The following is a 15,135-nucleotide window of genomic DNA, read 5'->3' as shown; positions in this document are numbered from 1 at the left end:
AAACAGTAAGGTTAACACAGTGTTAGGCTCTTAAATGTATTGAAAATGCAATTGCACATTTAGGAAAGTTCACCCAAGTTGTTGAAGTGTTTTCTGTGCTCCTATAATAGTTTCAATTATTCTTTAATGTTCCTATTTAAACGATTTGCATTCTGATGGATGTCATGCAAGTTGCTGGTTATGTCATGGTGCTGGGTTTATTTACGCCTCTGACCTGTGCCTCAACACCAAGTCACAGTGCGATCCAGAGGATGAATTCCGTGTCAGAAGCCGCATCACACAATTTATCTCAATGTTCCCAGTTAGTTTTTAGAAATCAAATTTTAGAAGGAACATAAAAGGAAGTGTATAGTCTTCAAGTAAGTGCTAAAGCCTAGTTCTTTTTTTTCTTCCTGGCACCAAGGGTCAAAAAATTTTTTTAATGGAAAAAAATATGCCTTGTTATACTCTAAGCATTTTTGATGGAAGAAAATTGGCTAATTAGAGGTAAATGGTGACTTTTTTTTTCAAAGATTCATTTGTTTTTATTATTATTTTTAAAGATTTTATTATTATTGGAAAGCCGGATATACAGAGAGGAGGAGAGACAGAGAGGAAGATCCTCCATCCGATGTTTCACTCCCCAAGTGAGCCGCAACGGACCGGTGCGCGCCAATCCGAAGCCGGGAACCAGGAACCTCTTCCGGGTCTCCCATGCCGGTGCAGGGTCCCAAAGCTTTGGGCCGTCCTCGACTGCTTTCCCAGGCCACAAGCAGGGAGCTGGATGGGAAGTGGAGCTGCCGGGACTAGAACCGGAGCCCATATGGGATCCCGGGGCGTTCAAGGTGAGGACTTTAGCCACTAGGCCACGGCGCCAGGCCCGATTCATTTGTTTTTATTTGAAAGGCCAAATTAAAGAGAGAGGAAGAGATGGAGAGTGAGATATTTTGCATCACTGGCTCATTTCCTAAATGACCACAATGGCTGGAGCTGGGCCAGTTGGAAGCCGAGAACTACCCCCCAGGTCTCCCACATGGGTACAGGGGCAGAAGGACTTGAGCCTTCCTCTGATGCTTTCCCACACACATCAGCAGGAAACTGGCTTGGAACTGGAGCAGCTGAGGCTTGAACTGGCATTCCTATGACATGCTGCTTCCCCAGGCGGTGGGTTAACTGACCATGCCACATCAAATGAAAAGATAGAACTTGAAAGAGCAAGTGTCAAGGAGGATGAATATCTATTCATTTATTCAGGTATCCTGTTTGCATTTCTAGGTGTTGACACTGTCTTAAATAAAACACCAATGAGAGCAGGGAGCAAACTAATTGAATCCCTGTCCCGCCAGTGAATGAAACAAAGAGAAATATCTAGCTTAACCTTTAATATTGAGTGATTATTGATAATTAATCTAGACGTTCATAAAAATTCCAGTCTTTTCTTCATAGGAAAAAGCCTTGGGAAAGAGCAGTTAGAGACAAGGCCTTTAACTGGGTTGGGTGGAGACATGAAGATAGTGGAAGACCAGTTGGATAATTTAGTCGGAAAATTCTCTTTATTTTCAGTATTCTGAAATTCCAAAGAAAGTTCCATAAGTGAGTCTTGTAATTATTAGACAGGACATTCAGTGGGCCCCATAATCTGAAAGTTTGTATCTTAAAGTTTGGAGACATTTCCTTGAATCATTTCCTTGATAATTTGTTTCCAGACACGTTCTTTACTTGTGTTTTCAGACATAGGCTATCTTGGAGCTGTTTTCTCATTTTTCCTGCCTTTATTCTTGGTTTATTTTCTAAATGATTGCCTCAATTTAATCTTCCAACGTTTCCGTTGAATATTTCATTTCAATTTTTGTGTCATTTCCATGAATCATCTATTTTCTCTGAATTTAAAAAAATGTTATGTGGTTCTAGTTTAGCAAATACAAGCACTTCTGTTTTATTTCTAAAGAGTTAAGATTCTTAAATCTATTATTTGGGAGGCAGAGAAAGAGAAGGAGCTCCCATCACTGGTTCTCTCCCCAAGATGCCTACAATGGCCCCCACGTGGAGGTGAAGCCAAGCACCCAGAACCCATCCAGGTCTCCTTGGTGAGTACAAGGTGCCCCGTGTTCTTGAGCCATCATGTGCAGTCTCCCAGGAAGCCGGCCTCAGGAACCAGAGCTGGAGTCAAGCCGGGTACTCCAGTGGGGGATGCAAGACCCTTAGCCAATGTCCCAAGCAGCAGACCAAGTGGCTGCCCCTCCTGCAGATCTTAGTAGCTGCTTCTGACCTGTCATCTCTCCTTTTTCACCCCTTTCCTTCTTTCCTCTTGTGTGTTTCTGTCATTCAGAATCTATCCTGGAGGGTCTGTCTGCTCATATTTAAGAACCAATCGCTGAGCCTGGCGCCGTATCCTAGTGGCTCACCTTGAACGCACCAGGAACCCATGTAGACACCAGTTCTAAACCCAGCGGCCCTCGCTTCCCATCCAGCTCCCTGCTTGTGGCCTGGGTAGACAGTTGGGGATGGCCCAAGGCCTTGGGACCCTGCACCTGCATGGGAGACCTGGAAGAAGTTCCTGGCACCTGGCTTCGGATTGGCGCAGCACCAGCCGTTGCGGTCACTTGGGTGAATCATGGGATGAAAGATCTTCCTCTCTGTCTCTCCTCCTCTCTGTATACCTGACTTTGCAATAAAAATAAATAAATGTTTCAAAGAAAAGATTTGCAAGTCATGCAAACACTGTACTCATTGGCTTCACTACTGGTAAAACATGTATAACAATATCAAGAGTGTAAAGTAGCTAGGTTATGGTTGTTTGAACTTGCTTTGGGGAAGGAGAGAGAGGGTGGGTAGGAAGACCCTCTGGAAGCAAAGCTTGTTCTGGAAAGGCTGAGGTGTGCAGCTGGGTGCCTCCCAGTCCTAGGAGAATGAAGGGTGCACTCATCAAAGGCAGGTCCTAGGCCCTGTGACCCAGGAGGTCTGTAGTGTAGTGCCTGAGTTGTTTGATACTGAGTTTCTGGAAAGAATCTAAGAAGACTGAGGAGTTGGGGTGGGAATGTGGGTGAGGCCACTCTGCAAGGGTAGCCAAGATTGCCCAGCAGGGGAAAAGCTCCACCAAGAACAGGGATTTGTAGGCCTGCTGGGGTGAGAACCTGGAGGGCTCAGAAAGGAAGGGAGGGCTGGGGGAGAGACTGGAGCCCAGGAGTGCTTGTTCTGGAAGTGAGTGTCATTTCTAGTCACTCAGCATGTGTTCGTTGAGGGCATGCCGGGTAGCGGCTGGGGGTTGGACTAAGAGCAGGGGTCAAGGAACCCACAGCTGGACTGGAACCCTCTCAGGAGCCAATGCACCTGGGCTGGTTATTCAACCTCTGGTCTTGGATGCCCTCCTCTGCAATTGGGGAGAATGATAACCTCCACTATGTGGTGTGTCAACCAAATGATTAATCTGGACAATGTGTTTTCAGTAGCACCTGCCATATATACATACCCAGTAAACCTGGACTGTGTGTGTGTGTGTGTGTGTGTGTGCGTGCGTGCGTGCCAGATGGGGCCAGAAGATTAGAAATGTAAAGACTAGGGCCCGGCGGCGTGGCCTAGCACCTAAAGTCCTTGAACGTGCCAGGAGCCCATATGGGCGCCGGTTCTAATCCCGGCAGCTCCACTTCCCATCCAGCTCCCTGCTTGTGGCCTGGGAAAGCAGTCGAGGACGGCCCAAAGCTTTGGGACCCTGCACCCGCATGGGAGACCCGGAAGAGGTTCCTGGTTCCCGGCATCGGATCGGCCCGTTGCAGCTCACTTGGGGAGTGAAACATCGGATTGAAGATCTTCCTCTCTGTCTCTCCTCCTCTTTTTATATCCGGCTTTCCAATAATAATAAATCTTTAAAAAAAAAAGAAAAGAAATGTAAAGACTATTGAGTCCCAGGGGCCTTGACCCAGTGGCTGATGGAGACTGGATATCCTTGTCTGAACTCCGTTTGCAACACTGGTTTGCGGGGTGGGGTTTAAAGTGCCCAACTTGTCTCCTATGGTTTCCTGCCTGAATCTCTCTGCTATGGTTCATGCTTGACTTTTTGTCATAATATTATCTAATTTGGTGGAACACGATATAATGGGAATGCCCCCAGTCTAAGACTCAAGTTTGGACAGGGCCATGGACTTAGACAAAGGGCATTGGCGACTCTTTTGAGCAGTAGAAGTTGGATGGCGTTTGGAATGTTACACATGCAGCAGAAATAACTAAGAGAACATTAAATTCACACTCTGACCCCTTCCTTCTGGGAACCCTGAGAGAGGGTGAGGGGCAATGACTGGACCACCCAAACGCCAGCCAAAAAAGGCACACTTGTGTCCTCGCCACAGACTCCCAGGACTTTGAGTAAAAATCCCTCTAGACAGGAGGTAGTCCCCAAACTAACTTCTCAGACAGCACTTCGAGCCCAGTTAATAAACACCTTGCTTCATTAGATATGTTTACAAAGGCATATACCAAATATACTCGAGGACTGAATTAATGAAGCTCCCCCAAAAGCCCTGGACATTAGAACATTTCCCCATATTGTTACAGAGTGAAGTGATCATGCTGGACACAAGGGTAGGATGTACACTCCAAGAACCATCATCATGTCTGGAGTTGGACCTTTGTAATACTAGCCGTGGTTACCAGGCAACCATTCATCTAATGATAACAAATTAGCAAATGAGCAAACCCCTGAGATGTAGAAATGGTCATTACTGTGAAACCCATCCAGGCCTGTGCAGTAGTCTAGCAGCTGAAGTCCTCACCTTGAACGCGCCAGGATCCCATATGGGCGCTGGTTCTAATCCCAGAAGCCTGGCTTCCCATCCAGCTCCCTGCCTATGGCCCAGGAAAGCAGTCAACGTTGGCCCCAAACCTTGGGATCCTGCACCCACGTGGGAGGCTGTCGCGGTCACTTGGAGAGTGAATCATTGGATGGAAGATTTTCCTCTCTGTCTCTCCTCCTATCTGTATATCTGACTTTCCAGTAATAATAATAATAATACTTTTAAAAAAAGAAACCCATCCATTAAACTGAAGACCTAAGTTCCAGCTTCCCCAGCAATATAAATTATCCTAAGAGATGCAAAACAAACAACCTGGACACATTTATAAAACTGCAAACATCCGGGGCCAGGGGCGTGGCCTGGCGGCTAAGGTCCTCGCTTTCAACCCGCCCCGGGATCCCATATGGGCCCCGGTTCTAATCCCGGCAGCTCCACTTCCCATCCAGCTCCCTGCTTGTGGCCTGGGAAAGCAGTCAAGGACAGCCCAATGTATTGGGACCCTGCACCCGTGTGGGAGACCAGGAAGGAGCTTCCTGGTTCCCGGCATCGGATCGGCGCGCACCGGCCCGTTGCGGCTCACTTGGGGAGTGAAACATCAGATGGAGGATCTTCCTCTCTGTCTCTCCTCCTCTCTGTATATCCGGCTTTCCAATAATAATAAAAAATCTTAAAAAAAACCCCTGCAAACATCCACAAATTCATTCAGCTTTTCCTGTCTTCTCTGCACACATTCCATTAACACTAGTAGTTTGCCTAAGCCTCACCTCCACTGAAACTCTTGGAATTACACAAATCAGAAATACAAAACATCTTAGCATTTGCATCTTCACCAGTTCTCCCAATCAGTGAGCAGAGGGTGAGGAATAGACACACATGGGCCACGTTCAGGGGCTACCTCTGTCTTCCGAGTCTGTCCTCAAGAAACCAGAGAGCAAGCAGGTACGCGAGAGGCCAAGAGCCCAAGCACTGATGTGTGTGAGGAGGCATGAAAGTGAGAGATGGGGACCCCTCCCAAACGCAGGCTTTGAGGGGCTTGGGAGAGGAGTGGCTTTTCAACAACACAACAGCGCCTCCCTCAGGTTCCAGGTGAGCTCACCTGGTTTACAAGTGGGCAAAAGGGATTACCTAGGGGAGGTGTGGCCTCCAAACTCAAGACCCTGAACTAGCTGCCTAAGACCATACCAGTGTAATTTCTTTTAGTTTTCCTCTAATCAGGAGGGGAAAAACAGTTCTTACAGGGAGCTAGTACTCACAGTGGACACAGGAGGTCTCCATTGGCATGTTTTGGTTTAAGATGACTTTAGTCTTCCATAAATCATTCACAAGGAACTCACAAAACTGCCAAAATCTAGTTCTTAAAGTCTAGCTTGGGTCCCGGTGAGGTGGCCTAGCGGCTAAAGTCCTTGCCTTGAATGCGCCGGGATCCCGTATGGGCATCAGTTCTAATCCCAGCAGCCTTGCTTCCCATCCAACTCCCTGCTTGTGGCCTAGGAAACCAGTCAAAGACAGCCCAAGGCCTTGGGACCCTGCATCCGGGTGGGAGACCGGAAGAAGCTCCTGGCTTCGGATGGGGCAGCCCTGGCTGTTACAGTCACTTGGGGAGTGAATCATCAGAAGGAAGATCTTCCTTTCTGTAGCGCCTCCTTTAAAAAAAAAAAAAGTCTAGGTTGAAAACAGGGAATATTTAATTACTGGGAGAGGTGACACTATTTGAAAAGATTTTCAGTTAGAAAGAGATGAGGGAGTGTATGATGATTCAAGAGATGAATTCCTTAATGATAAGAACTGATAAGAATTCCTTAATGATAAGGTTTGGGCAGCTTTTTTCTTTTAAATGATCTTTACATAGTTGATTAGGGCACAAAGGGTCAAGGGCTACAGGAAAGTGGGTAAGACCATTGTTTCCGCATTTTCTTATTTCCTTCCTGTGTCTGAGGGAAGGAGAGAGGCAAAAGGAGAAGTCACACTCGCCCTCCCAACCATCCCAGGGTCCCTAACGTGGGACATGCTCCGAGAGCATTGCTCAAATGGTTTTGATAGTTCAACTGTTCTGAATTGCTGCCAATCACACCATTCCAAGCATGATGAAATCTCTTCGGAATCTACTCTCTGACATAGTCCACCTTAGTATCTCCACTTGGCCAGATTTTCACTGTCAACACTTGGCTGGGCTAGTTGAGCAATTTGTTCTGTCTTCTCCTGGCTATGCTCCTGGATATGCCGTCCACTTCTCTGTCTGAGTCTCTGAGGAGGCTCAGCTTTGACACAAGCACTCCACGGTCAGACCATGGAACCTGCAATTCTCTTCATGGTTTGGGTTCTGAGTCCAGCAGTTCAATTGGGAGTATACCCAAAGAAACTTTGTCTAAAGTGATCCCAGACCAGATTCTTAGGTGTGCTTGCCAGTACAGTGCCCGGTACAGTCTTTCGTCCCTATTAGCCTGTGCATATTTTGGTGGTTGCAATTGTTGGATCTGTTTTACCTCCAGCCCCATGATCTACACAAACCAATGGATGTTAGAGCTCATCCTAATCCTGCCCACCACACACTTGGCCATGTAAACCAGTGGGAGCTGCAGCCTATTTGGGGTGACTCCCAATAACCCTTATCAGGCCACCCCCTGTCCTGGTGCCTATGCTTGCCAGTATGTACAGCAGACAGGTTCAGTTTGTCCCACATCCCATTCAGATCTCATACTTGTTGATGGGCATTGAAATCTAGTTCAATCCAACCAGCCCACACACCTGCCAACAGGTACCACTCTAACTAGCCATGCCTGCCCCTGTCCTGGTTCTTATGCTTAGACAGAGTGGCATCCCAGGAGGGAGGTACATACTGTTTCTCTGTTAAGCCGACTCCCAATCCCAGATCATGCACTCTCCAGGTGGTTCTGCAGTTTGGCTTGACAGAATTAGCCCCCTATGCAAGCATCTACTAGTTGATGCTGCAGCAGAGCCCAACCAATCCACACCCACCCTGACCTATGCGTGCACCAGTAGGAACCATCAACCCAGCCTGGCTTTTCCCTGGTACAGCCCACATGAGGCCCACAGGTGTAATAACCCTGCCTAGTCTGGTCTGCCCCCAACCCAGCTCAACGCTCTCCAGTGGGAATGGTGATCCAGTAGGGGAGCCCTCCATATTCCCTCTACAGCTTTGCCTCTTTCCCACCCCCCGGGTCTTGCATGTGCTGGTTGGGTGCTGCAGCCTGGTCTAGCATGGCCTACCTCACCTCAGATTTTGCCAGTGGGTGCTATAGCCTGGCCTGGCCCAGTCCACCCCCAATTCCAGCTCAGGTTTGTGGGGGCTAAAGCCTAGACCAGCCTAGCCGGCACCCAATCCAAGACCTCATGTGTGCTGGTGTGTGCTGCAACCGGACCCGGCCTGACCTACACTCTGTTCTGGTGCTCAGATTCGCCAGCGGGTGATGTGAACTGGTCCTGCCTGGTTCACCCCTGACCTGTGCTAAATATATGCCGCTGGGTACCGTGCCCTGGCCTGGTCTGGGTTGCTCCCTATCGTGGTTCTTGTGCTCACCTGCATGGACTGTGTCCTGACAGAGGAGTTTCCCAGGCTCCTGCATCACAACCTCTTGGGCAGCATTTTATGCAGAAAGCTGAGAGAAAGATTTTTTTTTCTTCAATAAAACCCCAGTTCTTTATAGAACCTGGGAGACCTTCCTCACCAGGGACCAACATGTTCTCCCACTTGTTTTTTCCTGCATAGGGCCTACCTCTCCCTGCTCCATTGGGTGCTTGAGGCACCCACACACCCCTCACCCCTCCCCTTGGCCTAAGTAATGCACGAAAGCCTTCAGGCTAAATCGCTCCCTCTCAGCATTTTCCTGGACTCCCTTTGAAGCAGATTCCCAAACAGTCCTTATCAATGATCCTCGGTTTTACCCATCACAAAACTTACGCTCTCCAAGGACACTGTTTTCGTTTGTGTGCTTGTCTTTTGGCCAAGCCATGGACTTGGACAGCCTGCAGTGGTGACTCTGCTGAGACGCTGGGCAGCAGGCAACTGCTGTATTTCCTGTATGCATGCTGCATTGGCTCTGAACACAGTACCCAGCACACAGTAGGCACTTAGCATAGAGTTGTGGACTTGGCCTCAATAGAGAAGTAAAGGTGGATGAGTCTGCAGCTTATGTATTAGGAAGGCTGGTATGGAAATGTTCAATCAATAAAACAAGCATTATCAATAAATTCACAAATTATTATGAATATCCTGCCATTTATATTAAAAAGATGCATCTATTTTGTTTTTAATTGAGAAATCTCCACCTGGGCAGAGTTAATGAGTTCCCCTCCTAATTTTTTTAAAAGATTTATTTATTTGCAAGGCAGACCGAAGACAAAGAGAGAAACACAGAGATCTTCCATCCACTGACTCACTTTCCAAATAGTCCCAGTAGCCAGAGGCTGAGCTGGTCTGAAGCCTGAAGCTGGGAACTCCTGGGCCTCCCACGTGGGTACAGGAATCCAAGCACTTAGGCCACCTTCTGAAGCTTTCCCCGGGCACATTAGCAGGGAGTTAGTGGAAAGTGGAGCAACTGGGACTCACACCAGCACACATATAAAATGCCAGAACTACAGCATCAGTGGCAGAAATTCTCTTTTGGATAATTGAATATAAAGCAAGCCACTGACTGTGTGGGACTGGACTTGGGAGCCTGTTGGATGCGGTTTTCATAAGTAGAGTATAAGAGTAAGCAGATGTGTTACAAGGGAGATCTTTATTTGCTTAGTACAAAGGTTCACAAACTTTGGTATCAGGAAGAACAGTTAATTTTTAATAAATTCCTACAAGGTACCTGGCACCAGGCTGAACACTTTTTAGGTGTTTTTATTATTGCCAATTCACGCACCAAAACTATGAATCAGGTACCTATGTCATCTCCATTTACAAACGCGGAGATAGAGGCACAGAGTAGTTAAGTAGTTGGGCTCCACAGGTAAGTGGGGGAGCAGGAGTAGAACCAAAGTCCCCCGCAGTCTCCCGCACGGGTCCCCTGAATCTGCATTTCCTGAGGAGGTAGGGCTGAGTGGGGCATGTTGAGTGCAACAAAACTCCAGCCCACTGGCTGTAGGCAGTGGGGCAGAGCCTAATGGGGACCCCCTGCCCTCAGCTGGTGTTTCTAGGTGCAGCTTCTTCCTCCTCACAGAAAGACCCTGATGCAGGTGCAGGGTGACAACTCCACACCTCAGGCTGGAGGAAGAGTATGTGGGACAGATTGTTGCCCACCATCACAGGGACCAACAGGACAAGGACTGAGGGCAATCAAGGATAAAACCTCTGTGGGAGGCTGCAAGAGAAGAGCAGCAGAAAGATGATGGACTTAAGGACCCCCAACTTGGAATTCCAGCAGCGTCCGCACTTCACTAGGGAGATGGTTTCTCTGGTACTTGATCTTTCCATTTGGTTTCCTCATCTACAAAAGAGGAGTAGTAACAGAATGTCTGGACCAATCTCTATACTTTGAATGTATAATAGAGAAAAGAAAATAAAGGGAGGTTGAGTCGGCAGAGAAAACCAGTAGTGCAGAGTGAATTCCTGGAAATGTTTGCGTTCTTGACATGTTAACCCTAGAGCAAAGGAGCAGAACGTCTGTTTGAAAGAGATTAGTGCTGGCTTTATCGTGTAGTGAGTTAAGGTTGATGCCAGAATCCCATATGAACTCTGGTTCGAGTCCTAGCTACTTGGTTTCTGATCCAGCTGCCTGCTAAGGAGCCTGGGAAAGCAGCAGAAGATGGTCCAGGTACTTGGGGCCCTACCATCCTTGGAGGAGACCTGGATGGAGTTCCAGGCTCCTGGTTACAGCCTGGCCCAATCCTGATATTTTGCAGACATTTGAGGAGTGACAACAGATGGAGGAGCTTAAACTGTGACTTTCTTTTTTTTTTTTTTTAAAGATATTTTTATTATTATTGGAAAGCTGGATATACAGAGAGGAGGAGAGACAGAGAGGAAGATCTTCCATCCGATGTTTCACTCCCCAAGTGAGCCGCAACGGGCCAGTACGTGCCAATCCGATGCCGGGAACCAGGAACCTCTTCCTGGTCTCCCACGCGGGTGCAGGGTCCCAAAGCTTTGGGCCGTTCTCGACTGCTTTCCCAGGCCACAAGCAGGGAGCTGGATGGGAAGTGGAACTGCCGGGATTAGAACCGGCGCCCATATGGGATCCCGGGGTGTTCAAGGCGAGGACTTTAGCCGCTAGGCCATGCCGCCGGGGCCCAAACTGTGACTTTCTAATAAATAAATCTTCATTTATTCTTTAAAAAGATAGTATTAATAACCAAGGCTTATTACTTATTGACATTGCTTTTAGGTTGACATTAGAAAAAGACAACACATAAACAGATTGTCATGACGGAAGAAGAAATAAGGAAGGCACTTGGAAAGCCAAGTTCCTGAGCACTTTGAACAGAGGAAGGAAGTGCTTTTTCACACACCATTTCTCAGGTAACAAGTAAGCTCTGCCTTTGCTGGTCCACCACACACCATTATGCACGTGAAGACTCTTATACCATGGAGTAACCCAACTACAACTCTGTGTGGGAAGATCAATGTTCCATGGAGTTTCATATAAAATTCAAGTGTGGCTTAATTCTATTCGGTTCAGCCCTCACCACTATTTTCAAATATGCTTTTACGAAGGCACTGTTTAACATGCTATGGAAAAGGCAATTTGACCAGCGAGCGTGCAAGCCAACTTTTTAATAAGGCTAATGCTAACATCTACCGTAAGTAGCAATAATAACTGTAATTATGGATTGCTGACTATTTGAATGCAGCCAGCATCTTCAGGAGTCGTGAGAGCTGTTTTCATTCTACAGATGAGGCAACAATAAGATGAATCATCTTTCCTAAAGTCACTTGTCTGGCCCAGCAGGCTGGATTGGGATTCATGGTGTCTTACTGCAGGTCACCATCCTCCTATAAGATAGTTCCTGGACCCAGCATTGCTCTGTGGAACCTCATTGTTCTGGGCAGGCACCCACTCATTCCCTGTTCCAGCTTACTGGAGGGCTACATGATTGTTTATTCTGCCCCTTCATGTTCTGGATTTTGCATCACTGCCCAATTCATTCACCTATCCAGTGACTCTACACTTTAGCCTAGCTATACACAGGAAATCCATATGAAATCTACACAGCCAAAGGCTCATACTCATCAGGAGCACCAGGCCTGGCATTTCACTGGTTGATGCTGAAAATTAAGTATGCCGAGGAATTCAGCATATGGTATTGAGGCTAGTAGTGTAGGACACCAACAAGGCATCAAGGCTCAGGCAATACTGAAGGCCTTTCACATACGAAGCTTTCTCCTTCTACATAATTTTAAAGTTGGCCCAAATATCACTTCCGCATCTCAGGCATTTCACCAAGATCTCCTAGAACTTCACTCTTGGAACTGTAGCCCCTGGATCTTCTGAGCACCCTCCAGCACATCATGCAGTGTGCACAACGGATGCTGTTTTGTTCTTAGGAAATATTCAGCATTCCATCATAGGAATTATGAAAATGCAGTAAAAATCAGTAAAAAAAAAAGTCAGAATTGTCACTAATTCTTCCTTTCAGCTTAAGATATGTAGAAGGGGTTGGTGCTGTGGCATAGTAGCTTAAGCTTCTGCCTGTGACACTGGCATTCCATAACAGTGCCAGTTTCAGTCCTGGCTGCTCCATTTCTGATCCATCTCCTTGGGTTGGGGAAGCACCAGAGAATGACTCAAGTTCTTGGGCCCCTGTACCCATGTAGGAGACCCAAAGAAGCTCCTGGTTCCTGGCTTCAGATCAACCCAGCCCTGGCTGTTGTGATCATTTGGGGAATGAACCAGTAGACAGAAGATCTCTGTCTCTCCTTTTCTTATTTAACCCTGCATTTCAAATACAAATAAAATAAACCTTAAGAGAGAAAACTCAAATTTTCCTCAGTGCCCTAAATTTACTGCATTCTAAGTTGTGACAGTAATGGCTAACCAGTATGTAAGGTGTATCTGCATGTCCTCTTTTTTTTTTTTTTTTTGATTTTGTGTTGCTGTGATAACCATCAGCATGTTTTGTTCAAGCACTTCTATTCAGCAAGACTCAGGAGCAGCTCCTCCTGGGTCTACTTATCAGTTAGTTAGTTCAGTTAGTCTTTAACCTGATGACCATTGTGGGCACTGTTCTGAAAGATCTTGTTCACTTCCTGGCAAGTTTTGTTTAAGGAAGCCAGGTAAGTCATGTCTATTTGTAGATTCCAAAGATTACTGTTAAAGATTAAGTAGCCTTTAGGAAGAACTTTGCAAATAACACAAGAAAGCCTTCTTTGCCTTTGATCTTACACCTCTGCCCTCCCAAAGACAGCCTGGCATTTACAGTAGATCAAACAACACTTGGTTGGTATTAATTAGTACACACAGGTCATCTGGGTTAAGATGCCACTATGCCTCGGTAGCAGAGGTGAAGGTAACAGTAGGGATTTTTGCTTCATTCTTTGATAATTTCACACGCTCATGGGTCTGCTATGTGATCGGACAGGTGATAAATGTATGTAGCCCTGGGATTGTATTTATCTATTAGACAAATGTATGGTCTTCAGAGAGGATGGATAAAGTTAACTTGAAGGCAGAGCTCCTGCCCTGTGTACTGCAGGCTTTTCTCTGAGGACTCGTCTCTGCTGCATTCTGTGTATCCACCATAGAGAGCGTGGCTGGGTGACTCCAAACATTGAGCATTGGATTTGCTGGTTTTCACAGCTTCCTCCAGGGTCTATCTGAACTCCCACCACATCTGACTTCAGGGTTCACACCCATTATGTTGTAAATTTCAGTAGTAGAAAAGCATGTTCTAAACATAGTCCCTCAGAAATGAAAACAACTCAACACTTGCGTCCTGTGGTTTATTTCAGTAAGTGACACCGCAACAACCTAGACAATCTGGATTGCTCAAAGTGTACATATGTGTGTACACACATGTGTGTCTAGCAATGAGATTACACACAGTCTGATTTTCGTTGCCAACTTTCCAGATTCTTCTCACATCTCACAAATGTGTTTCTGATCCCACGAGACTGGGCATGCAGCTGTTTGAGCCGCTCCTTCTGGTGCTGGGTCCTTATGCTCTGCAGCCTGATGCCTCTCCAGTTAACCTGCCTGCAGCACAGTTTCTTTCCTGCTCTGGGGCACTCCTTGCCCTGAAGCCCAGTCTCCTTCCTCTTGCTGACTCAAACTTGTGGCCTGCTTTATTGACTCCAAAGACCGGTCTACAGTAGCAGCTTTAAAATACTCAGTAACACAACTTACTGTGCACTACATCTCTACTAGGTTCCAAGTAGGAAGACAATTTTGGTAAAGATTGAGTGAGGGTATAGTATGCTACACAATTGGAAGACAAAGGGATTCGGCTGCCTTGTGGCAGAGCTGGCTAAACCACCACCATCTGCAACATCGTCATCCCATATGCGCATATGGGTGTTTAGCCTCAGTTCTGATCGCTGTATTTCTGATCCGGCTCCCTGCTAATGCTCTTGGAAGAACAATGGAAGATGGCTCATGGTCTCTGGCCCCAGCTACTGAGGTGACAGACAGGGATGGGATTCCCAGTTCTTGGCTTTGGCCTGGCCCAGTCGTGGCTATTGTGGCCATTTGGGGAGTGAATCGATAAGGTGAAAGACCTCTCTCTCTGTGACTCTTCCGCTCTCTAAACCTCTACTTTCTATATAAATGATCTTAAAAAAAAAACAAAAACAAAAAGACAAGGGTTAAGAGGTAGAAAAGAAAGAGAAAGAAGAGAAAGCCAGGGAAAGAGCTCATTTTCTGAGGCAGCCAGGAGCTGTTTGAAGACTGCACATTGCCCACTGGAATGGGCCATGGAGCTCATTGTTGATCTTGCCAAAGTGGCGTGGTGGAATGGTAGAGACAGAAGCCCACTAAGGTGGAGTTCAAAAGAATGTGGGGATAAGGGACTTGCACAATGGTTCAACCGGCTCAGCCTTGACCTGCAAGTGCTGGCATCCCATGGGTGCTGGTTCGTGTCCTAGTGGCTCCACTTGTGATCCAGCTTCCTGACTGTGGACTGGGAAAGCTGTGGAGGATGGCCTTAGGCTTTGGGACCCTGCACCCACATGGGAGACTTGGAAAATGTTCTTGGTTTCTAGGTTTGGATGAGCTCAGTTTTGATCATTGTGGCCATTTGGGGGAGTGAACCAGTGTATGAAAGCTCTCTCTTTCTCTGTGTCTCTCTGTAAATCTGACTTTACAAAAATAATGAAAAAACAAACAAAAAACCCCACAATATGGTGGTAAGAGCACAGGTTACTGAGATGTTACTCTACAGGGTTTCATAGAAAACTGTCTGATATATTACTACAAAGGGGAGCAGA

The sequence above is a fragment of the Ochotona princeps genome, chromosome 5 (genome assembly GCF_030435755.1).
Source record: "Ochotona princeps isolate mOchPri1 chromosome 5, mOchPri1.hap1, whole genome shotgun sequence".
Classification (NCBI taxonomy): domain Eukaryota; kingdom Metazoa; phylum Chordata; class Mammalia; order Lagomorpha; family Ochotonidae; genus Ochotona; species Ochotona princeps.
The sequence above is the reverse complement of the archived record's forward strand: the minus strand, read 5'-3'. Positions refer to the sequence as shown.